The sequence below is a fragment of the Equus asinus genome, chromosome 9, assembly GCF_041296235.1.
Source record: "Equus asinus isolate D_3611 breed Donkey chromosome 9, EquAss-T2T_v2, whole genome shotgun sequence".
Taxonomy (NCBI): domain Eukaryota; kingdom Metazoa; phylum Chordata; class Mammalia; order Perissodactyla; family Equidae; genus Equus; species Equus asinus.
This window is the reverse complement of record NC_091798.1, coordinates 93,291,634-93,316,625: the sequence shown is the minus strand read 5'-3', so window position 1 is coordinate 93,316,625 and position 24,992 is coordinate 93,291,634. Positions and strand designations below refer to the sequence as shown.

Below are 24,992 nucleotides of genomic sequence, written 5' to 3'. Positions count from 1 at the left end.
TATTTTTTATAGGTGCCTGTTTTGTTTATGTTTGTGTCCAAGAATGGTTCGGCTGATAGTATATATTTCTCTAACGTCCATCCCTATGAGTGCCATCTCAAGTTTTAAGTTTTTAGAAATATAACTATGTCTGCTGATATGGCTGTCTACTCTGTAGTGCTGAGCTTCACATAAACAGGGTGTTTAAATCCAATTTTGATCATGATGATAACCCAGAAGCTTCAGAGACAGACACTGAGATGGCCTCTGAACAAGAGTAGGGGGTTCAATATGACTTCACTGCTGGAGTTTCTTCCTTCAGGAGATGTAGGCATTCTGGAAACAGAGCACGACTTAGTCACAATTTCCAAGGGATCAACTGAACTAGAAAAGAGCACAAACATCTCACACAGATTGGCAACAATGCTACTGACAACAATGATCTCAATCTGTGGCTTTGAGGATCTGAAGACTTCTTGGAGATAAACACATCTGGATGGGCTGAAAGCTAGTCATGTGAATCAGAACAGCCCCACGCTCCTGTCCAAAAAGAAACGTAAAGGGGCTGGCTCAGATGTGCTGCACAGCAATTGAAGAAGTTGAGTATCATCTGCTTTTCCTTTGGCTTACCTTTATTGTTTATTTGATCTGTTTTCGTAGGAATTTGTATCATCACTCCAACGTCTGCAAAAAAACCAGCCCTCAGGTCTAAACATAGTTACTTTTCAGCTCTTGTCATACAGTTCAAGCTGGAAATGAACGCCAAACATGTTACAAGTCCCCGCTCACTCCATGCTGCGCCACCCGAAGAGGCTTGGCCGGTGGCAAGCTCTGAGACTCAGGTGGAGGGGCTCATTTGGGGCTGTCACTTCCTGGGAGAGACACTGGCTCCACTTTGAACCTCAGCTGCAACCCACAAAGTGACGCATTAACCTTTGCTTTGTGCCTTGTTGACTTTTAGAAATCTTTAGAAATTACAGTCAAACCTTGAAACAAATGGGAAACTCTCAACTATCACCAGGTGTGTGAGAATGTGGTGGAGTTTTCTCCATCTTGATGCTGTCGGTTTTTTCGTGTGTTTAAAAATATATTTATTTTTAATTTATTTTCAGCTTGCTTTCCAATAATTAGCTAGATTTCAAACATCGTTTTCTCCAGGTGGCTTCTAATTTGTCAAACACTCTGAATACTCCTTCCACGGTAATCAGGCCGTGAGAGAAGGACAGTCTCACTCATGCGTCTCCTCTTCACCACACTGTCGCCTTCCCTGGGGAGAACACCAGTCTCGAAGGCACCACGACCTGCTTTACTGTGGGCACTTTGGAGGGACCAGGATAGTCATCACTGAATTGTCTTCTTCTGGGACCGTTATCTGACAGAACATTTTAGAAAGGAAGACTGATGTTTTCAGGGTCAGTTCTGCAACCTTAAACATCATTTTTTAGTCAGCATCAAATCCCCTTTCAAGACGGAACACACAGAGATGTAAGCTCAGCACATTCTTCCAGAAAGTACAGACCTTGCTCTTGGCTTTCTAGCACTGATCTAACTCTAATGGCTGTGTAAACACACACATGCATACACGCACGCACACACATTACCCCCACACACAATTACCCACTCATACACACACACGACCTCCCAACACACACAGTCCCACACTTACAAACCCACACATACACACACACACCCCCATACGTACTCTCACACACACACGCACTCTACAAGGATTTGAGAGCCTTGTCTCATGTTGGGAAAGCACTTCAGTTCATGATCATATGCTTAATCAAAATGCTCCCTCTTGGTGTGAGGGACTACAAGTTTCGTTTCAAAGAGATATCTGAAGCTCCCCACTGAATGAAAAGGCCAGGATTATCTGGGTAAATTCCAGACATGTTCTCATGCTGGAAAAAACCTTACAGTGCAGCCTCTTCGTAACACTGGCCCTGGTGGACAGGATGAAGGGCCACGCTCCAGGGTGTTAGATTCCAGATCTGCAGTTCTCAAACTTGAGCAAGCATCGCAATCCCCTGGAGGGCTTGTTGAAATACAGACTGTGGGCCCCACCCCAGGGTTTCTGATTCAGCAGGTCTGGGGATGGGCGGGGAGAGGGCGGGGCCTGAGGATTTGAATTTCTACCAAGCTCCAAGGTGATGCTGATACTGCTGGTCCAGGGATGACACTTTGAGAACCACTGACCTAGAGCTTGGGCAGGAGATGCCCATAAACAGTCAAAGAAGGCAGACTGGGAGGTGTCAGAGCCTGGAACTGGACGCAGCAAGGGAGTGAGGGGACACAAATGGACGGGTGAGGTCGGGTTTATAAGTAGTGAGATGGAGCAGAGAATCTGAAAAGAACGCAAGCAAACTCTGAGATACGACACCCATCTGCCAAGGCAGCTCAGTTCAGTGACAAGGAAACCTGAAGAAAGGGGTCTCAGCAGGTCTGAGGGGAGTTTAGCATGGAGACAGGAGATACCAACGCTCATGTCTCCCAGGTGAGGCTCAGGGAAGGCTCCAGGCCTGAGGGGGACAACTGGTAAGAGCAGTGCAGGGCCCTAGTCCTCAGGGACTTGGAGAAACCAAGCAGATTGCCAGGAAAGAATTCAGTGTAAGGTCAGGGCAACTCTTGCTGCTGTAATAGATACATCCCCAAGTCACAGTGACTCAACTCTCTTGCTCATGTAAATTTCAAACCAAGTATCCTTGATGGGCAGGCAGCTCTCCTCCACGTGGTAACACAGGCACCTTCCAGCTTGCAGCTCAGCAATCATCAAATGTGACTTTTAAGGCCACTGATGAGAGGGAAAAGCACAGAGTATCGCACATGGGAGGCTTGTAATGGGCGAGGCCTGGGAGGCGCACTTACCACTTCTGCCTAAAATCCACCGGTCAGAATGATCATAGGTCACATTAACTGAGCAGATCTCGCTGCGTGTCTAGGAGGAAGAAGAAACAGGCTTGGTGCCCAGCTAGTCAATCTCTGCCACACACGCATAAAGGAGAACAAGGAAGAATTATAGTTGTTCTAATTTGATCACAAAAGGAACATTCTCCCAGCAACCAGTGTGATGCTGGGGGCATGAACTCATTCAACCCGTCTTGTCTCTGCACTGATCCTGCAGGGGGAGTGAGGAGGGGCATGGAGGCCGTGAGCCAGGCAGGGCGCAGATACCAGCCATGGATTACAGAACATACTTGAGGGAGGTTGTGTTCCTTCTCTGGAGTAAAACCTCTCTCACCTAAAAATATTACATCAAGGAACACAGTCTTATCCTGCAGCTACCAAAGGAGATAAAGATTTTCCCCACCTTATATCTTTTGAACGAAGCCATCCCAAATTTCCTGGATAGATCCGTTGGTGTCTCTAATGTGAGTGCATGTTTCTTGCTTTGGGTGCATCTTTAGAATTTGGTTGTATTGTTTGGAAATGTTCATTGAGAAAGCCTGCCACTGACCTTCCTCTATTTAAAACACTTAGGGAGGATCTTCAAGGATGACACTTGAGAGACTTTTAAGGGAGCAAAAGACCGAGGACTGTGCACTTTGGGAAAATGAAGGTGGAGTGGGGATGTAACCACACGAAAAGGTCTGATCAGCATCCGCTTCTCATCACTGCACAGGAGAAATCCCATTCTTCCCACTTCCTTAATTTACCTTGAAAAACAGCATAAATTCTGGGAGTCTAAATCCCCCAAGAGCATGCAAACCACAGAATTATTCTAAAAGGATTTAAAAAATGCTCAACCATTAAAAACAAAGAATCATGCCATTGGGGAATGATCTGCTGCCAGGCAGGTTGCGGGATGAAGGTGTGACCCGTAGGCCGGGTCAGTGGGGTCAGGGCTGAATCCAAGGTGAAGACACGGCAGTTGCACTGATAACTAGTGAGTTTTCATTGTTTTGGTTTTTCAGTTTTAGTTTTGGTCATTTATTATCTGCTGCTGTTTATGTCGTGGGGGAATCATAACTAGTTTAAAGCATTAATTTACAGTTGTGTAAAAACATTACATGAAAACATGGTCGTAGGATCATAGTGTTCTTTTGAAGCTATGCTCTCGAAACCTCAGACGAGTCCTTAATAGCAATTAAGCCAGACCTCAGTTGCTGCGGATAAGCCATCTTTTGCCATACTTACGAATGAATACAGTCAGCGAGAACAGAACCCTTCCAATTCTCAAAGGAGGGAAAGGAGACAGCTTGTGTGCCCCAGACTCTTCGCGTGTAGAAGAAGTGTACGCTGGAGGAGAGCGAGGGTTTGATGTCTGGCCAGGATGGTGGCTGCACTTTAACATAACTTAGGGAGCTTCTGCAAAACGCCAACGCCTGGGATACCCCAGATCAATTAAATCTGAATCTCTGGGATGGGGCTGGGTAATGGTGTTTTCTTAAAGCTCTGGGAACCACTGGCCTGGGAAGTTCTCTCACTTGCCTCCCTTTGCTCACTTGACCCCTGGATGAGAGTAGAATGAGGAAAATGCTCCAACTAGGACAAGAAGGTCACCCTGGGGAGCCTTGCTGGGAAGAGAAGGTGCAATAGGAGGAGTGCCATTGGCTCCTTCTGGTCCTCCAGCCGGGAGAACCTCCGCCTAGTCTGACCTGTGCACAGGTCCTGCAGTGGGTTTGGTCCTCTCGTCTTCTCTCTTTGTGTCATGAGGATTTCACGGTTTTCAGCTGGTGGAATCCAGAATCCACTTGCGTCATCTTTCCCAGTCTGCTGTAGTCATGGGTCCCACCTACCTCCTCTCAGCATGGTTATCAAACTGGGATCACTGGCTCGAGCCCCAGAGTTTCTGCTGACTTTATGCTCATTGGCATTCATCCATTTATTTATTCACTCCACAAACATGCATTTCCCTGTGCTAGGCACTAGCAACTAATTTGACACCTGGGCTAGGCTGAGTAGAGAAGTAACCAGATTCAAGGTTGGAACCCAGAGGTTATGGTGCCACCTCTCTCCCGAACCTTGGTGACTGTTGCCATTGTCAGAGGCTGGCTCCTAGGGTGCAGCTTGCTGATGAGCTGTGACAAGTTCACCCAACACATTTATGCTCAAGAAGTGGAGGCTGCACAAGGCTGCTAGTGACCAAAATTCTGTGTCGGGCTAGTACTCACCAGTGCTACTCAGGGACTGGAATCTTTATGAGCCAAAATAACAGCTAGAAAGCTCCTCTTTGATGCTAACCTTTCTTCTTGGCCATGATTTCAAAGGAAAGGCATTATTTGCAATAATTACTTGTCCTTGAGCCTTTCTGTTGGACCGTGCAGACTGGCTTTTCTCTACTATTTCTGCTGCTGAAGAGGTTTCCATTAAAAAGACACATAAACAAATGAGGGTGCATTTTGTAGTCTATCAGAGGAAGAATAGCTCAAAATGCTACCCATGAGTATGTCACAGGTAGGTCATTTGGTGATTGCAACAGATACCTGCCGTTAAAAGTCTATGGACCAAAGTTGTCCCACCTTATATCACATGGGAAATTTGAAGATTCCATGGGATAATTATTCGGATTATTATTTGCCCAAGGTAAATTCAGCCCTAACTATATAAGTAGGTGGCATTCTTAGCCTAAGACCAGGGAAGGGTAGCTATTCCAACCATTGAGGTTCTATCTCATGATAGAACGTCAGTGTTGACACCTGCACATCAGAGCAAGTGGCTCACTTTGCTTTCCAACACAGGAACCAGTCTCCAGGTTCTGCCTAAGGATCAGCTGAAACAATGAGTTCTCGGGAGCGAGCATCTCTGAGTCATGCTAACTATCCATTCCTCTAGGCCCCCTGAGCTCTATCTGTGTGTCAAGATAAATTACCAGAAAGTTTTGGGTCTGGACCACATTAGCTAAATTCCCCAAAGAAATATCTTCACTGAGTTATGATTTAATAAACAGCTTGCCCTTAGTGTTTATTGCAGGTCAGTATAAGAAATGGCTGTAGGAAGATCATTTCCACATCTTCTGTAAGCCACTTTCAGTCTATATTGTCATTTATATAAAAATCAATTCAACAAAAACCTCCAAAAATTTATTGCCAGGAGAAAACAAGTCCCTCCCAAAGAACTCATAAGCTTCCTTGATCAGACGCTGAAAACCATAAAACTCAACATCCTCCTCCCTTTCCTCTGATTGCTCTGAGGCTTAGAGCTCAGCTCAGTGTTCATGTGTGCAGATCTCTTCAGCCCAAGTCTCTGATGTGTTTCTCTCCTCTCCCTTCGAATTTCTAGCCTTTGACCTCTTTAGATCCTTGTTTTAATGGCTCTGATGCAAGTGTCTTCTTTTGTAAATTGTTAGTTTTGGAAGCATCCCAGCCTCACTGCTTGATCTTCCTGACTCCTAGGCTCAGGCAGCTCTCGTCTCTCCAAAGGAAGATGCCGAGGGAGCAACAGGGAACTCGGATGTATTTTGATAGGATTCGAGACCTCCCGCAGGAGTCTGGGCTCGAATAGGCTGTGATGGGGAGTACTAAGCATCTTGGGAAAATCACTGTCTGAAGAGGGAGGCTGAGAGACTAAATGGACCAATATGGTAAGAGATGAGAATCCCAAAGACGAATTTGTAGTCAGGTGTCTGTTAAAGCCACCAGCTCCGACTTAGAATAGATAAACTACACACACTTCTATCTTATAAAAATGACATTTGCTGAAATTTCCATATATTCAAAGTCATCAAAGCAGTACATATTATTGGTGTGTTATTTTTTATTTCCTTTTCATTAACAAATCAAAAGTAAGAGGGCGTTCTATGAATAGCTCTATCAGAATGTGCTGCCAGGTCGGTGGGTCCAGGGTCCGAGCTCACTTCTGAACATGTAGCCCTTTCTGCAGAGGGGCTGATCGCTACGAGTGTGTGATATCGCCGGTCAGAAAGATGGGTCCTCTGCAGATTTCCATCCCTGAAGTGCCCATGGATAGCAAGGAGGTGATAAGAGGAAGAACAACCTGGAAGGCATTTTGCAAAACCCTGGGCAGCAAGACAAGGCAGAAGGAAAGCTACCCTGGGGTAAAGGCAGAAGTTCACACTGGGAATTGAGCTTGAAATGATGTGGAATTTGATGAGAAGTGGGTGGTGCAGAGGAGCAGAGAATGATAAGGTCTTTGGAAACTGAAAACAGAAGTTGGGGGGTAGGGGCTTGCTGACAAAAGGGTGAAAAAGGAGAGAGAGAAAAGTAATTACCAAAGGAAAAGGGATGCTGGATAGAGATACTAATTAAAAAAAACACCAGCAAAGATCAATACACACTACCCAGGCAGGTGAGACCAAGAAAAAGATCCCCAAAGGGCTGAGCAGGTGGGGTAGATTCTGGGGCAGCACTTTAAAACGGAATCAGTAAGTTCGTCTTGCCAAGTCATAAAACCATTGAACTGTATGGGTTCTGACTTTAGACCTGAATCCAAGTTTCTGTATAGACGCAACAGGACCTTCAGTTGAAAGAAAAGACGATCACTAATGGAGATCAAGAGTATTTTTGGACATGAAATCGTTCTTACAAAATGGCATTTTGATTAGTTAAATGTAAATGAATCAGAAACACATGGATAAAATTTCTCTTGAAGCACGTGGATGTTTTTAAAGAATTAAGAATAGGAAACGTTGACATAATACATTTGGAGATCTGATGAACGAATAAGATGGAAAGTAGAGTTTGAGATGTTCTACTCAACCCAAACCACCGACGAGATCTCATAACCTTACTTTGCCATTTTCGTGGCGGAAATTCTATCCTCTCTCAGAGTCCATGTTCTGTTAACTTTTCTTCACTGAATGACTCTTACTCTAACACCGCCTGAAAAGTTTCTAAAAAGCTCTTTATAGATGTCTTCTGAAAACACTATTTCTTCATCTGAGATTAAATCAGAGGCATTGCCTTAATCTGCACCCACTTTAACGCCTAGCAGAATTTGTAGCTTTCCCTGTATCTCTTGAAAGCAGTACTCACAATGAACTGCACTTGTCTCATCCTTCTGTGACGTACTAATTATGGGAATGGCTGTTAGTCGTGCCTCTGGTGGCAGAGGCAGAGATGGCAGAACCCGAGAGCCCCAAGTCTCAGCCAGCCACCTACTGCTCTCTCTCTAAGGAGGATGCCAAGGCACGAACAGTGTGTGTTCGCCCAGAGCCCTGTCCCCAAATGTGAAATCCCTGATCCGGGCGATTTGGGCAGAACTGTGGACACACAAACACTAAGCACTCCTTCTGCCTCTATACACCAAAGTCCGAGGGGAAAACAACCCTCTTCACCCAGTTTCCCAGACCAGCGCCGTCCAGGAGAAACACAACGGGAGTGAGAAACACGAGCCCCATGTGTAACGGTAAATTTCCTAGTAGCAAGTGAAATTAATTTTAATGTATTTTGCTTAACCCAATATATCTAAAATATTACCATTTCAACATTTAATCAATATTAAACATTTATTAATAAGATATTTTACATTTTAAACAGGTAGTAAGTCTTGAAAGTCTGTGTGTATTTTCCACCCAGACCCTACATTCCAGCTGCTCACTGGCCACATGCAGCTGGCAGTGACCACACGAGACAGTGCAGTTCTGGACCTGCATTTTAACCCTGGCCTTGAAGTTGTACCACTGATGATGAGAGAAAGAAGTTGAATTAAAGGGAGTGAAGAAGCCAAGGGAAAAGGAATCTCATTCCTGAAAGGAATGTTTCTCAGAGTGGAATCTACGAACTTCCTGCGTCAAAATCCTGGGATATATTTTATTTTTAATGAAAACGCCGGATCCTGGGTTTGACCCTAAATCTACTTAATCAGAACCTCTAGGTTTCGACCTTGGAACTTGCATTTTTAAAGCTTCTTGGGTCATTCTCTTGCACACTCTTCTGGGCACCAGAAGAGATGTCACACATGTGGGCCACTTATCCTCAAAAGCAGCTCTGTTTTCTTTGTCCCTAATATGTTTTAAAAATTTTTTTTTTTTTTGAGGAAGATTAGCTCTGAGCTAACAACCTCTGCCAATCCTCCTCTTTTTGCTGAGGAAGACTGGCCCTGAGCTAACATCGGTGCCCATCTTCCTCTAGTTTATATGCCTACCACAGTATGGCTTGCCAAGCGGTGCCATGTCCACACCCAGGATCCGAACCAGCGAACCCTGGGCCACCGAAGAGGAACGTGGGCACTTAACCGCTGTGCCACCGGGCCAGCCTCTGTTTTTAAATTTTTTGAGCATTGTTTTAAAATTGCAATCACACAGATTTCTGGATTCTCTTGAAATCTTGAAAAACCTGTAAGCTGGAGTTTGCCTTTCCACATGGCAACAACTGGCTAGAGGTAAACAGCAAGCATTCTCTAGACAGGACAAAGGCTGACCAGTTTGTGACTGCCCCAACCTGGCCCATTTCATTCCTCTATGTTACATGCAGCCCTCATAGAATTTTAGATTTATAGAGAAATTGCAATGATAGTTCAGAGATTTCCCATACACTCTTCGCTCAGCTCCTGTACTATTAACAGCTTCCGTAACGGGGTGCACTCATCACAACTAAGAAACTGACATTGCTGTAAGACTATTAGCTGGCCTGCAGATTTTATTCGGATTTGCCATTTCTTCTGCTGGTGCCCTTTTTCTGTTCCAGGATCCCATCAGGAATCCCGCACTGCATTTAGCCCCACAGCCCTCTGAGTTGCCCATCTCCAGTCTACACAGCAGGCCCTAGCTGTCCACGGCATGCCTCCTGCCTTCGGGACCTTACCCAGGTCCTGTCAGGCCCTCCAGGGCAGGGGACTCCTCCCCAGACACCCTTCAAGTCCTCCAGCCGCACCGGCCGTACAGTAACAGCAGTCTTCACGTGTCCAGTGGGGGAAGAACTCTTCGCTGCAGGCTCTTTTAAGGACATCCGCACTCGCGAATGGCAGTGCTAGTGGCACCATCTTCTAAACTATAGGATGGCTTTATGATTTATCTATGAAGATCTTTGTGTGACTACGGTGTTCAGGTGGGACTTGAGGGGCTGGATTTGTGGCCACACCACTTTGTATGCGTGTACTTTCTCCAAAGAGCTCCCTAACTCCACACCTCTTTGGTGTGTGGAAATGCTTAAATACATTGCATCTGAATCTCCCATCCTCGGCAGTGAAATTTAGACATACGGAACTTCTACTTTCCTTTCTGGCTCTGCCTAACATGTAAATTTTCTTTCAGTCCAGTAGGACTAAACCTCTAGAGAAAGTGCTTTTATTTCTTGGCTAACCTTTTCTTGAGCAGAATTCCAATTTTGCAGTGCCTGAAACCGCTAACCAGCATAGATGCTGATTTGCCTTAACTGCAAGAACAAATCCAATTAACAAATCCACAAGGAATTGGGCTGGAGCTGAGCCATTCTTCCAGGTGGAAACGTCTTTCTGTTAGACGTGTTTCTTGTCCTAGCCACCCCCAGTCCTGCGATTGTCCAGATAATCCATGGCCTAACCAGGAGATTTGGCGTCTAATAAATCCGTCTTCATAAACCCTGGGGATCAATGGCTAACATGTTCAGACTTTTCTTTCTAATTGTCGTCATTTCCAGGGTTGTCTCCCTCTGATTCTGACACCTGAAATAATTCAATAAAGCATTTAAAGTAAAAGCTCTGGAAAGGAAGCCAGTTAAGATCCCACAAGAGCCAAGATCCAGACAAACCAAGATCCCTCCAGGCTTTCAGAGGGCTGGTTTGGGCTACTGTGACAGTGCCATAAGGCACTCTTAAGAACCCATTACTGCAAAGACAGTCACTCGGCCTCCTGGATTACAGGCTGGCTGTGTAACCACTGTGTTCCGTTGTATCTTAAAGGAGCTAAGACGTCCCAGGAATGCACACACTGTTTATAGACAACACGCTTCCTCTTAAAAGCATCGGTTCACTTCCAGCTCACTGGCTAGTACTTGATCCTCCTCGAAAGGTCAGCTCCACCTCGCACGAGACAAGGACATGACCTTAGAAAATAATAACTCACACTTCTAAAAGAGTTCCAGCTTTTCAAAATACTTTCAAACCTGTTATTTCATTCTATTCTCTCTGTAGCCTAGATAGGGGGATAGGATGAAGGGTAAGTACTATCATGATTTGGTCAGAGGAGAGTTTCATTCCTAAAAGGCAGTAAGTAACTTTCTTAAGGTCATACGTCTTCCTAGCAACAGTCTTGAATAGAAAAACTAGGTTTGTCTCGGGACTTCTGAGCCCTGTTCTTCTGTTATGGTACCCTATTGGCCTCCAGGGCCGCTGCCATTTCTCCCTTCTTCCTGGCGAAATGCTTCAATTTGGGGGACATTTACAGGTGTTACCCATTCTAAGGCTATTTGTAACTAATTGGAATTCAGAACTTTAAACCAAAGCTCTCATAGTAGAATTCACCTCGGGCGACTGGAAGGGGAGCCTAGGGCAACGGCCTCTCCTGACTCTTTTGTTTATTTGTGTTTGGAGTCAGTAGAAAGGGCTTCTCTTCAATCCACAGAGTCAGGATCATTCTGGCCTGGGGCAGACATGCTCATTGCTAATCTTGCAGAACTGGATTCTGGTGGGCTCAACTTCCAAAGTCAGGGTCAGCGCTGCGTCCTGATTCATGAGCTTCTTAGATTTGTGAAATCAATTAGATCAAAGAAAATTATCCAAGGGGTCTGTCAATTCCAAGTTAGCATTTGCCTTTGTTTTATTTTTACTGGCTGGACAAAATCATTCTACCGTTGCAAAATAAATTAATTAAATCATTGTTTTAACTCTCTGTTAGAACGAAAAGTTAATGATTCTACCCTGATTTCAAAACGATGCTTCTTAAACCAGACAATGTTGAAATTAAAAGAGAAAGAGAAAGTGCCGGAACTTGAATATGTTTTCTTCTCACATTAACTCATTGTTAGAGGAATTTCCCAATGTCTGCCTAGCTCCCCCTCCCTAAGGGTTTCCCATGGGTCTTCGTTTTCCCAAGACCTCGCAGCACCTGAGGTCCCACTTTCCTCTCTTCCTCCCAGCAGTGTCTTAGGGACCTTGGGGGAGGGGGTAGTGCTCTGCCTTTGGTCTCCAGAAGCTCGTTGCCCTCATGTGGTTTGCATGTGTTCATAATGACATGCTGGGAGTGTGTTAGCCAGTACCAGCTGGGGCGCCTGGAGCGATGTCTGGGAGCCTGTGACAACTCAATCTCAGGCCAGAGGAGGGGGAAACATATTGGATGGTTGCAATTCCCTTCTAGGCAGAGACGCTCTGGCATTAGGATGTCCGCATCTGCTAAACCCGTTATGATCTCTGTTCCTCATGAGTATTACAGTAAGAATAGCCATCAATCTAGCTAAATCACAGCTCCTTTCTGGCCTCTACCCTCTGGTCTGATCCCCTCTGTGCCTAACAACATGTTAGGGTGTGTCAGCGTCTAGCTGGGGCTCCTGGCCAGCCTCCGGCCTGCTTATGTTGGAAAAGTCAAACCAGGCCACTTGGTACTGAACTGACAGTCCCTGAACAGTCGGAGGCCTGATATCACCCTGGGGGCAAATTGCTGGGGAGAGCACATGTGTCCTGGATTCCACACATCTGGCTCCTAGCGCTTAATGTCTGTACCCGTGCTTCTCAACCTTTAGGACACAGAAGAATTACCTGGAAAGTATTACAACACCGTTCTTGAGTTCCATCCCCATGAATTCAGATTCAGTAGATCTGGGGAGGTACCTGGGAATTTGGTGACCACATTTTGAGTAGCACCGTTCTGTCCTCTTGCAAGAAAAAGTGTGGTCACCAGCATCGGCATCACCAGGGAGCCTGTTAGAAATACAAGCTCTAGGGCTCCACCCAGGCCCATTGATTCTGAATTTATATTTTAACAAGGGTATTCTTTGCACCTGAAAGTTTGATGTGCACTGGTCTATAGTGTTCATCTAGTGCTGAACACAGCGGCATGTCATACACTTGGAAAGATCCTTAGGAGTTCAGAAGCTCCAGGTCGTTGCCTTCAAAACAGTAACCTATTAATTCTACGTTGCTTTACATTCTCAACTTTCTATGTATATCTGTGTCTTTCACCTAAATTGTAATAACCTCAAAAGGCAGCGTCCATGTCTTAAAATCCTGCACGAAATATCCTGCATATAGTGGGCACACCGCAAGCATTTGCTGGCCGATTGGTTGATCGTGACAATATTGCAAAGACACCTCATAAGATGAAGGCATGGTCTCTGTTCCATTTGTAAAGAAAGCCGTCAGCAGCTGTGACCTGTGTCTAGTTTTTCACGTAAATTTGCAAAACAGAAAGCTGAAGAACAATCTCACACACGCGGTGTCTGAACTCTCACTGGCGTAACAGCCCTATTCTGGGAGTGGGGTGCTTGCTATGCTTATGGGGAGGGTGTCCACAGTCAACAGAGCTCGCTGGGAACCTTGTTGCTCTCGGTTCCATCCAATGCTGTATTTGAAAACGAATGACACAAACTCTAAATCAGGAGAACTTTAAAAGCAAACAAAACGCCACTCGAAAACTGGAACTGATTTTGTCATCGGTCATCCCAGATGGACTATACTATCATTCTTTGGGCATTTGGATAAAGGGTGAAGGCCTCATCAAGGTCTCATCAAATCTTAATGCTTCAATCAGAAATACCTTCTGATACCAGCGGGCTTGCTCTCACCCAAAGCTGGAGATTTGGCTCATTCCTCCTTCTGAGGGCTCAGAAGAGCAGAAAGCATATTCAACAACAAATATTTACTGGTGGCCTATGAGCATTCAGTGTGGTCCACAGACAGGCAGGATTGGCGTCACTTGCTAGCTAGCTAGAGGTGTAGAATTTCAGGCCCTCGTCCAGAGCTCCAGGATCACAGTCCGCAGCCCAGGGACTTGTATGCACGTTAAAGTATGGGAAGGCCTGGCATCGAAGGCCTCTAGAAAGACATTAAAGTTAAGACCTCAGTAATAGCAAGCAGCCAGCCATTTGGCTGGTCAGGGGCAGAGCAGTCGAGCTCAAGGAGATGCAGTGCGTTGGCCCAGGATACGAGTGGGGATGAAGAGAAAGAAGGCCAGTGTGGTCAGAGCATGGCCAGAGAGGGGCAGTGTGGTAAGAGAAGAAATAAAAACTGTAAAAAAGGACATGGACCCTGTGATGCTTGGAAGCCACTGTTCGGAGCTTGCTTTTTTCTTGAAGAGCAAAACAAGGCACTGATAGATTTCAGGCAGGGGAGAATCGTGATCTGATTCAGATGTGAGATAAGAATCCCCAGGCTTAGCTGATGAATTGGATGAGGGGCAGGCAGCAGGGTATGAGGAAAGGAGAGACTTGAGAATAATTCCTTGATTTTTGGAAGATTATAGCACTATATTTGGAAGATATAGCACTATAAAGAGAGTATGAGTGGAGGCGATGGTGAGGGGTGGGACATCCACATGGAGAGAGGGACACACAGATCTGGAGATGAAGGCAAATTGGGCCCGGAGATGTGAATTTGGAATCTAGACTCTCAGATGCCACGTTGTCCTCAATTTTTAGTTCAGGCAAAGGGCTGTTTGGCAGAATATTAGAGACCCAGTTCGAGTGACGCCGAGCATTTTCAGTATTATGCTTAGTATTCTGTGGGATTACAGAAGCTCCACATTTTCAGAGAACATGAAGCCAACAATCTCATTGCTTGGGAATTACTCCGAAGTAAACAGAAATGGACTCTGAGCATGCAAATTTCTGGAATCCTGTTTATCGTTAATTTATGCATAACTCTCCTAAGCGTGATTATCCACTCTCCCAGACCAAAGCAAATTAGAGTTACCTTGTGTAACTGCGACCTTCTTTACCATCTGCCTCTCCCACCAGCAGACCCGCTCTGTGCAGGCAGGCCCTTGCCCACTGTGGCCTCGACTGAACTGTCCCCCTGCATGTGGAAGCTGGCCTGGCGCATAGTGACTGCTCAGAAACAGTCCTTGAATAAAAGGATGAGAGTGGGGGACAGTTTCCAGAGACAAATACAGGAGGACAGTAACAAGCAAAGGGAAGGATTAGAAAAGTTCTTAGGGCTCAATAAATCTAAGACCCCGAGACATTTACCTAGGAATTTTCCCAGCGCAGCTCGTAACTCAACAGGCCATAACGTCATTGTTTATCCAAAGCACAGCAAAATTATCTGTGCTCAGGGTGATGCCTCTGAGCCATCAAGAAGAGGGTGAAATATGTTCAGTTGCTGGATTTAAAATGGCAAAGAAATATGAAATATATCTTTAAAATCATTTTATCAACAGTGGTTAAGATGAATACTTTGGACCCGAAGTCTTTGGATAGCCCCCAACACATAGAAATGGCACAACTTTATCTGCCATTGGTACTCTCTGTACACATGAGGCACACCTGCGTTATTCCCCATAAACAACCACCTTCCGCAAACTATAGTCCATTTAGTTGAGCGATGAGTGTATGGTGCTAATTACCTAGAACTTCATCTGAAGATGGACAAAATTCTTTTCGGGAAAAATTACAGCCTCTTGTTCTGTGCTAACAGGGGAATCTTCCCTCTGAACACAGTTCCCACTGCAAACAGAAGAAGGCTGAAGGCGCCTGCCAGAGAGTAAACCACACGCAACAGCTCCGGGGGCCAGAGAGCGGAGGCATGGAAGCCGCGTGTGCGGTGAGCGTGTGGACGGCCTGAGGCTCAGGCCCCGGAGCTCAAGCCGTGTTCACGGGGGCGCCCGACGGCGGAGCACGCCCGAGTGTGCTTTGTACACCATGGGTGCTCCACAAACAGGAAAGAACGGATACAGACGCATTTCTCTCCCCTTCGGCCGGGAAGGTGAGGACTAGAGTCGGAGCCTCAGGCAGCGCCAGGCCTGTGAGCCTCTTCACATCTAAGGGGTCAGCGTGGGTGTGGGAAGGTGGCCCTCGCTGAAGGAACCCTCTGAAACTTCGCCCGGCGTCTCGGAAATGCTGGTGGTGAGGCTGGGGTGATGGTCCGACGCCAAGAGAGCACGACGGAAACGGAGCTCCTCCCGAAAGACGAAACGGGTTTACCAAGTCTTTGCCTCCCCAGCATTAGTCACACGCCACCTCCTCCTGAGGCCTGTGACCGTGTCTGCGGCAGGACATCGAGGCTGCTTTTGGGGGATGAAGGCGAGATACGGGTTTGAGAAGCAGTTGTTTATTTCTGTTGGTCGGACCTCAAGACAGTATTTGTAAGACAACCTGGAAATAAAGATGTTTTGGACTCAGGAGCAACAAAAGTTAGGTTTGTGTGTTACAGGGCGACTGCAGGACATTGGGACGTGTTTCCACAAGATCCCTGCCAGGCTGGCATTCGGCACCAGCACCATCTCAAAACGTGCCTCACACGCGGCTCAGAATGACGACCTCCCCAGCCGAAGCGAGTCACTTAATCAAAGAGAGAAGCTGGAAAACAACTGCATCTGGGGGAAAGCTCTGGCAACTGCCGATGGAAGAGGCTCATCAGCGTGAGCGGTGATCGTGACACAGGTGACGAGAACCCCTCCGTCAGGCCTCCCAGGACGGCTGTGCCAGCACCACGCGGAAGCACCTTCTCGGACCATCTCCTCCAACCTCCACCACCCCACACAGAAGGGACGAGCAGGTCTCCACGACAGCTGGGGCACTGGGGGAGCAGGTGAGAGGCTCCCACAGCAGTTCAGGTGAGAGGGGGTGGTGGCAGAGTGGTCAGCGTGGCTGAGACTCGCCCAAGGTCACAGGCCAGGTGGGCAAGGGCCGGGGCTTGGCGCACGGTGGGGCCCCGTGTCGTGTACATCGAATGAGTCAGTTTCCCTCTAGCCTATCCTAGCTCACCGGAGCTCACTAAAGTGAAATAGGGGAGACGGACAATCATCGGGGCAAAGCAAGCCTTTTTCATTCTTCTCGTAACAGCTGGGCCAAAATGTCGAGTTTTATACACATCAGAATGTAGTTGAGTATTAAAATATCACTAGATACGCAGACGTGTCTTTATGGACACTCAGAGAACAGAAGTTTGATAAGAGAGAGCAACCACACCCAGGAGGAGAAAAAAGTTGGAAACCCTAAACTTTTGTGAAATTGGCTAAGAGCCAAATGTCAGCATTTTCGCCTCTTGTCCTGGACAACAAGAGGCATTTCACACCACCTTCCCTAATTCCAGCAACTTCGGGAAGTGGTATGAGTGCTCTGCACGCCAAGAGACATATCATATGTGTATCAAAATTGACTTCTACGTTGATTTGTGACAAGGACCAGATTTCGGCAACTGAAGAGAACAAATCCGGCCTGGCCTTGGTACAGTGAGTGGGTGAATGAGATCCTGGGACACTTTCTGCTTATTTTCTTTTTCCTTTTTTTTTTTTTGAGGAAGCTTAGCCCTGAACTAACATCTGCCACCAATCCTCCTTTTTTTGTTGAGGAAGACTGGCCCTGAGCTAACATCCATGCCCATCTTCCTCTCTTTTATATGTGGGAAGCCTGCCACAGCATAGCTTGGTAAGCAATGGGTAGGTCTGCACATGGGATCCAAATGGGTGAACGCTGGGCCACTGAAGTAGAACGTCTGAACTTAACCACTGCACCACTGGCCAGCCCCTTTTTCCTTAATTTTTTAATGATGTTTCTCTTACATTTGCTTATTCTCTAGAAACCCTTGACAATCTTGATAATTTCTTCTTATTAACGGCCCCTTCATCACTTGCAGCCTCACTGGGCTCTGTTGCCAGCTGATGAGACAGAGCATTCAGACTCAGGAATTCATTCACCCATCTGATAAATATGTAGTGAGCTCCAGCTCTGTACCAGGAATTGTTTTAGGCACTTGGGATGCTGTAGTGAACAAAAGGAAGTCCCTGCCCATGTGGAAAGGCTGACAATAAACAAATGAACAAATTCATAGGCAACATGTCAAGTGATAATCAATAATAGAAAGAAAACTAAAACAGGGCAAGATGAAGAGGGAGTGATTGGGGGTGTCAAAGGCCTCAATGACAAAATGGAATTTTATCAGAGACCATAAGGAAATAAGGGAGGAAGATGTGAGAGGAAAGCATTCTAGTGGCAAGTGCAAAGGCCCTGGGGTACAGACTCATTTATATTCAAGGACTAGTAATAAAGCTGATGATGCCAGAGCAGAGTAAAAGATGGAAGAGTGGTAAGAGATGAGGTTGGAGAGTTAGCTGGTCCTATGCGCCCAGCTAATGACTTTGGATTTTATTCTGAGTGAGATGAGAAGTTGTTAGTGGGTTTTGAACAGAAAAATGACATGGTCTGAAGTTGATTCTGGCTCATGTTGGAGAATCTACAGAAAGAGGAGCAAGGGTGGCGGCAGGAGGGCTTTTGCAAAAGTCAGCCTGAGGATGACAGGGACTGGGACGGCTTTGAAGCAAAGACTACAGAGTCTGCTGATGGATAAAGTGTTAAAAGGGAGAGAAGTTCAGATAATTTCACCTTTTTCAGAACTTTGGTCACATCTACAAACTTTGCAAATAAAATGTATTGCCTACAACAGAAAGATCCTTCTGCCCCAGCTGAACCCCATTTTGTGTCATATTTTGTGCACATTTCAGTACATCAGCAGGGTGATTGGAGCCCAGAGCGTGACGCCACAGGCTCTGCTGGTGCTGACCTGTAATCACAGGTCGTTTCCAGGGAGACAGGTCCCTTTTAAGTTTCCATCGAGTGATGATTAAAAACGAAAATGGATGGCTCTTCTCTGGAGCCATTTTAAAGCGGTGGCTCTACATTGAACAGTCCTGTTGACCCCTAGAGAAAATTCAGGAAAGAGAAAGCAAATTTTCAAGCGAGGTTTACAAAATTGCCAATCTGGGTGTCAACTGGGCGAGCTGAGCTCTGTGGATAAGCCGCTTTGCCCCTCAGGGCACGGCGCTAGTTTTTGATGGGTTAAATACGGCAGCAGAAAGGAGAGGGGAAGCCTCTGCCATTGCCGGTCTACACTTTAAACAAGTCAGCAGCTTATAGGCTGTTGTCCATTTCAACTCATGCAAGTAGCCTGGCGCTGCTGAGAGCTGGGTCCTGTATAAGAATCATTCGGACTGGACCCAACTCGGTCGTTCCAGCTGCCCTTGCTTCTCCCTCCGGCTGACTGCACACGCCCCTCCTCTGGGCGATTCTCCTCTGTTCCGGGAGCAGCTCCAGGTCACGGGATGTAGAATGATGTGACCGGCTCCTGGGAACCCCGGCCCTTCCTCACCACCGCTGACCTCTGCTGCGAGGACCGAAGGACAAGTGTACAGAAGGTCCGTTACCCTGGAAGTCTCTAGCCATCCCGACCTCCCAAGGAGGACTGTGAAAAGCACCCGAGGAGCATCCCGAGGTCTAAGTGCTGGATTTTTCTCCTCTCCCCAAGCGGAGAGGTCAGAATAACATAGACGGGGGGCAGAGGCAGGCTCTCCCTGGGGGAGCTTATGATTTGAGCCTCAATGCCTTTCCCTCAGCCCACCTTGTGCTTTGTCTCAGAAAGTGTGGACATGGAGTAGGAAATGGTTGGAGCTTCAGAATGCTCTGGAACAACCTTGGGAGCAGGATCAGGATGTGGGGACAGTGGTTCTCTAGGATGCAACACGTCCAGGGGTGGTTCCACTTAACGTGTTCTGGAACCATGTTCAGCCACAGTGGCTTGAGGAACTGATGATGGTGGTCGAGTAGCTGGAGGAGGCAGAGGGGGGGTGGTGGGAGGTAGCTCACCATGGACTGTGACAGCGTGACTGCCCCTGAAGGCCTTGACCAGGCCCTACGTGTATGTCAGGGGCCTTTGTCCTTACCCGAGCAGGCACTCAGGAGATTCAAGGAAGTTCCATAACCCCTTGCCCAGCATCTGAGGAGGAAAGCTCTAAGAACACCAAATCACTAGGCCATACGCTAATGATGTAACCCAAGTGTGTGCCTTCTGGATGACTCCCAAGTCTTCCGAGGTCACACCCGTAACATCCAAACACAGTGGCTGTTCCCCATCTAACACACTATGGCAGCCCAGACCCACGCCACACCCCTTCTCTAGCACGCTTCCTAGAAGGGGGATGATGCCGCTTTCAGTCCTGAGACAGTTCACGCCATGGCCTGGTTCTCTGCTGGCTCCTAGCTCCCAGGCACCATCCCTAGCTCTGTAGCTGCTGTCCTTGCTCAGTACCACTTCTGCCAACTCTGGACATCACCACTCTTCCTTCATCCCTCAAGACATCACTCAGTGAGATATCACGGAAAGCAGACATGTACTAAAATTCTGGGGGTGAAGAAGAGAATCACAATGCAGGGAAAAGTCCAAGGAAAAGAAAAGAGTCAACACTTAACAAGAGACCTCAAGCGAGTCATCCTAATTTTAAGCTCATCCGCCCTGTCCTAAAGCTTCTCTCTTTTGAGAACCTTCTTCTCCATTCTATTTTGTGGGCTCTCCTGGACCGCCTGAAAGAAGCAAAGTTCTGTTAGTTTAGTAAAAAGAGCAATTAAGTTCTCTTGTTCAGCTCGGACCTCGGCTCCAGCCCGGGAAGGCCGGGGGCATTCCTGGCCTGTGACCACGAAAGCTCGTTAAGACGTGGTGGGTGTGGTGGACGCGCTGTCTCCTCAGACTCAGCGTGAGCTCTGAACCTCTACCCCGAATGCTTTCTTACTTTCCCTCTGCTCCCCAGGCCCAGCAGGGAAGTGGGGAGACAAGAAGAAAGGCTGAGGAGGAAATTCTCTGCCCCCAGCTCCCTCCACAAGGCAGAAGTCACCAGGGAGAACCAGACATGTCATCCAGGGAAGCAGAAGCACGCCCCAGGCCCATGCACGCCTGTTAGAGCTCTGCCCGCACCCTCGTTCGCCGTGACTTGGCCACAGTCAAACCAGGCTGCAGACGTGTCTGGCTCTGGCATCTCTGGTGTGAACTACTTCAAGCCCAGACAGCTCCAGCTCAGCCATTAACGTCGCAGCCTTGGCAGTGACTGTGCTGCCAACAGTGTCTGTTGCCTTGCCCCCTGGACTCTGACGAGTTTCCTGGGCTCGACACTAAGAGTCTGTAAACGTTTACCGTACACAGACTGAGCAACTGTCTACGGTGACCCTTTACACGGAATCCAGCAAAGCTCCCTAACCCACAAAATTTTTCTAGCAAAAACAAGCCCCGAGTCCCAGCGATGGCCAGGGTGCTGGGGTCTGTGAATGGCTCTTTTCAGAGGCAGGAGGCCCGGCGGGCACAGAGTCCGAGTCTGTGGTCTCCGCGGGGTTTCCACAGTGAGGACCTTCATTCAGATAGAGAAGGGTAATCTTTCACAATTCCCATAAATCAGAAAACTGCATGTGTCAAAGAGGGGGAGGTCGCTCTGGGGGCTCCTGTCTGGAGTTTAAGAGATGGAGAAAGGCCACGTTCCATGCAGTGAGAGAAGGGGGGGGTGTGGGGGACGGGACGACAATGTTATGAATTGTCCTCTGAAAACTTCAGCTCAACGGTTCTAACAGGGCCAATATTGAAGCTACCATATTTGCCTAGATCTATAATGCAGTTCATCTTCCTGCAGGCAGACATAAATGATCTGACCCAGAGCCAATTTATTTTCCTGGAGTTAAATTAGTCACTATTTATAAGCTGAAGAGTTTTCCAAAGGCAATTTAAGGAGGGTGCCACGGCTCCCCAGTGTGTTTGCTTTTCGATCGCTCTGGATCGCTCGTGTTTGATTGCGGTTTTTGGGTAAAACAGCGGGCACTATTTGTAAGCTTGGGCAAGATGATGTCAGCTCTCTGAGTACTGGGATCGTTCATCCTTAAAATGGGGGCAACAGACTGGGAAACCAGGCTGGGCGAGGATATGTGGGCTGGAGGCCTGGGCAGGTGGAAACAACAGCCAAATGTTACCCGGATATAGGTTTTAATTAGTGGCAAAAAAGGGAAGAGGACTTCATTTCCCAACATGGCTTGGATCCCTTACCCATATTTCTTTCCCCGATGGAACTAGATCTAAAGAAAGATATGCCAAAGAAATTACCCCGTCAAACGCCAGCTACAACAGAGGAGACGCCAAAGTGACAGAAAGCCCCACTCCTTGCCTCCCACCCGAGTTTTCCCAAAATTCCCCATCCTCTCTTATTCCTCTCCATCCGACTTCATCTCCAGCAAACAGTTGTGACCTGAAGGAAAAACGTCATGGCATCATAGGGTGTTCAGCTGAAAGATCTGAGCGATCATTTGGTAAGGAACCTCCTTCTACAAAATGGAAGACAAGAAAAGAAGAAAGCTCGCCCAAGGCCATAAAAGGAGACTCAGAGCTGGGCTAGAACTCAGCTCTCCAGACTCTGTGGCTTCCTTTATATCTCCCAGAGGAGACACAGCCAAAGATGAGGCATCAGCTTGTGGGGGTGGGAGCTGCATGAGGCAGGCTGAACCCACCACCCTGAGCTTAAACCCCCTGCTCTCCCTGCTCGCCCTTCCTGGAGAGGAGGAAGCTCTGCCAAGATCAGTCACCCGCCCGTCGGCAGTGAAGGACCAGGCTGCAGAGCCTCTTTCCCAGGCCGAGGCTGTCCCAGGGACAAGAGTTTCTGGAACATTTCTCCCCGCTCATCTCTCCTCCTGGCTCCTGCCCAGACAGTATCGTGCTCGCCCATTGTCCAGTCGCCAGAAATCACTTATGCCTCTACCACAAGGCTGGATTTGTATCCAGATTTTATCCCACCATCTAGCAGGATTCATCCAAATACTCAGAGATTATGGGACTCAGGAAAGAAGTGGCAACTTTTTTGACCACAGGAAAAAATAGCAAGCGCCCCTGTCACTGTCTTCCTCTCAGGCACCTTTTTTAACTGCCATCACTGTGCTCTCCAAGTGCCAGCTCGGACCCAGGACCCTCCCTCTGCATCTCTACTCAGGACCCCCACATCTTTCTGCCTCCACCAGACAAGGGCCCAAGAAGCTGCCCCATTTGCCCCTCAGATTAACGTGAGAAATTTACAAAGTGCAAAATAAAAGAGTCGTGTGGTTGAGATACGCTGTGTCTCCTCTATGCGTTCCAAAGTGCTGAGTGCTGACAATAAATCTGGGAAGACTGACTCAAACTAACTTGGTCAGAAAAAAAACGGGTCCTCGTTCTGACGCTGTCACTACTTATCCGGGTGACCTTCAGCAAATTACAACCTCAAATTATAACTTTCTTGTCTGCAAAAAGGGGATGATAATAGTAACTTACAGAGTGGCATTTATCAGACCCCTCCCAGGTCTCTGGATGATGGGGACCCCAGATGAACAAGGCAAGAGGCCCACCTTAGGGGGGAATCAAGGAGAGGTCTAAGTCAAGAGTATGGCCCCCCCGTGGCAGGAAAGCTGCCCCCTCTTGCACTAAGCTAGGAGTCAGTATCCAAGAACTGTAGAATATTACATCTTTATGGTTTGAGAGCTACTTGCAGGATGAAAAAAAAAATCTATTCTGTATTTTAGCACAGAGAAAATTGAGAATGATTTGAAAAAACATGCACTATTTTCCAATTATAAGTACATAGGACAAATGTAGTAAACTTTGAAAGTCTGTAACATTGGAATTTGGGGCTGAACTCTTTCTTATATTAGATCGTTATACTTAAAATAAGAATATTGATCAGTAGACAAGACTAAACAATCCCTGGACAGCATTCTATCTCCCAGGCAAAAGGAAAAGGAGCTCCTAACGTTCTTGAAGCTCGAAATGGCGAGTTGGAGTTTGCATGTCACAGGTATTCTCCTTGCATTAGCTGATGCCTGATGCTGCACCAACTGTTGTAGGAAATACAGGAAAAGGCCCCGCATGGTTAACCCAGACTCAGCAAGAATCTGGACAGGAAGTAAAGACACTCAGGAAATGATGCAACTCAACATGGCGGCACTGGAAGACCCAGGGAGTAAGGAGTGCTCTCAGTATCAGCGAGGGGCGTCAGCAATGGCTGTGGCCAGAGAAGGCCCTATAGCTGGGCCTCCAGGAAGGTGGGCTATGGATGTTTGTGCATGGGAAGGGCCAGCAGCAGAGACACCTTGAGGAAGGAAGGCAAGGCAGATGGTGGCCGTCCCCGAGAGGCCTGCAGAGCCTGGGGTCCAGCTGCCTCTGATTGTTTCTTGATGGCCCCAGACTTTTATCTCAGGGCCTTTGCACTGGCTGCTATCTCTTCCTGGGAATTCATCCCCAGTATCCACGTGGATGCCTCCGCCCTTCCTCAGGGCCTGTTTGAAAGTCACCTGCTTAGAGAAGCTGTGCCTGTCTATCCCCACCTCCACCTCCACTCTTTCTTCCTGGCTTCAGTTCCCCCACAGCATTTATCACCCTTTGACAGACTCTACAGTTTACCTATTTTTTATAACTACCTGGCTCCCCCTGCCAGGCCGTGTGCTCCGTGAGAGGAGAGAGGTGTGTCCGCCTTGCTCACTGCTGGACCCCTTGCTCCTAGGACACTGTGGCACATGGCAGACTTTCCGTGAGTATCTGTGGAATGGATGAATGTTGCTCTCTATGGAACTGGAAATAACCATCAGCCTTCTTCCCAAATGTTTTCAACTCAGAGTACTGATGGATTTTTTCCATGGCAACAGAGCTCTGGTTATCATAAAAGTCAACTGGAAAATATCATCTGCTTTACCAACATTTGCTCTATTTCCAGGCCTGCTAGACAGCACCTATTCCAGGAATCAAGAAATAGACTTATTCGCAAAATTTCTGGAGAATAATCACCAGGACTATGAGCAACCACGTTAAAGCCCCTTATTCTGCAACGATTCTAAAAAGAATGCATTTTGCCGTTGCACAGATGGCCTGCACTCCTAGGCAACTGGGTAAGTTACACACTTGTTGAGCCAATGTAGAACGACTGCCCCTTGAAGAAAGTCCAACAACGTGTAGCCGCGCGGTCCAGTGTCCCAGCTCTCACGAAGTGCCCTGCAGGCTGGGCCCTACATTTCTGCAGTGAGTGCTTTTCTTCGAGAAAGCGCATTTTTCTCAGGGTTTCCCCAGCAAGCACAGATGGGGCTCCAGGGGTTTCTTCTATCAGGACAAGCACCTGCCCTAAAGGGTCAAAGAGTGAGAGGTGCAGCCCGGAGGAGGCGGCAGACCAGCAGGGGGAGGTCCGCTGACTCTGTGGCCCACGCCGCCAGGACTGGACTCTGTTGGGG

At 47.4% G+C, this 24,992-nt stretch overlaps 1 long non-coding RNA gene across 1 annotated transcript in view; it reads right to left on the bottom strand.

The window, feature by feature from the left end:
• Positions 1–8,546: 8,546 nt before the first annotated feature.
• LOC123289056 (uncharacterized) overlaps positions 8,547–24,992 on the bottom strand; it is a 107,143-nt gene continuing 90,697 nt past the window's right edge. Inside the window, exon 6 of the long non-coding RNA XR_011506059.1 lies at positions 8,547–24,983. This is a non-coding gene — a long non-coding RNA (uncharacterized lncRNA). The remainder of the gene's footprint in view (positions 24,984–24,992) is intronic.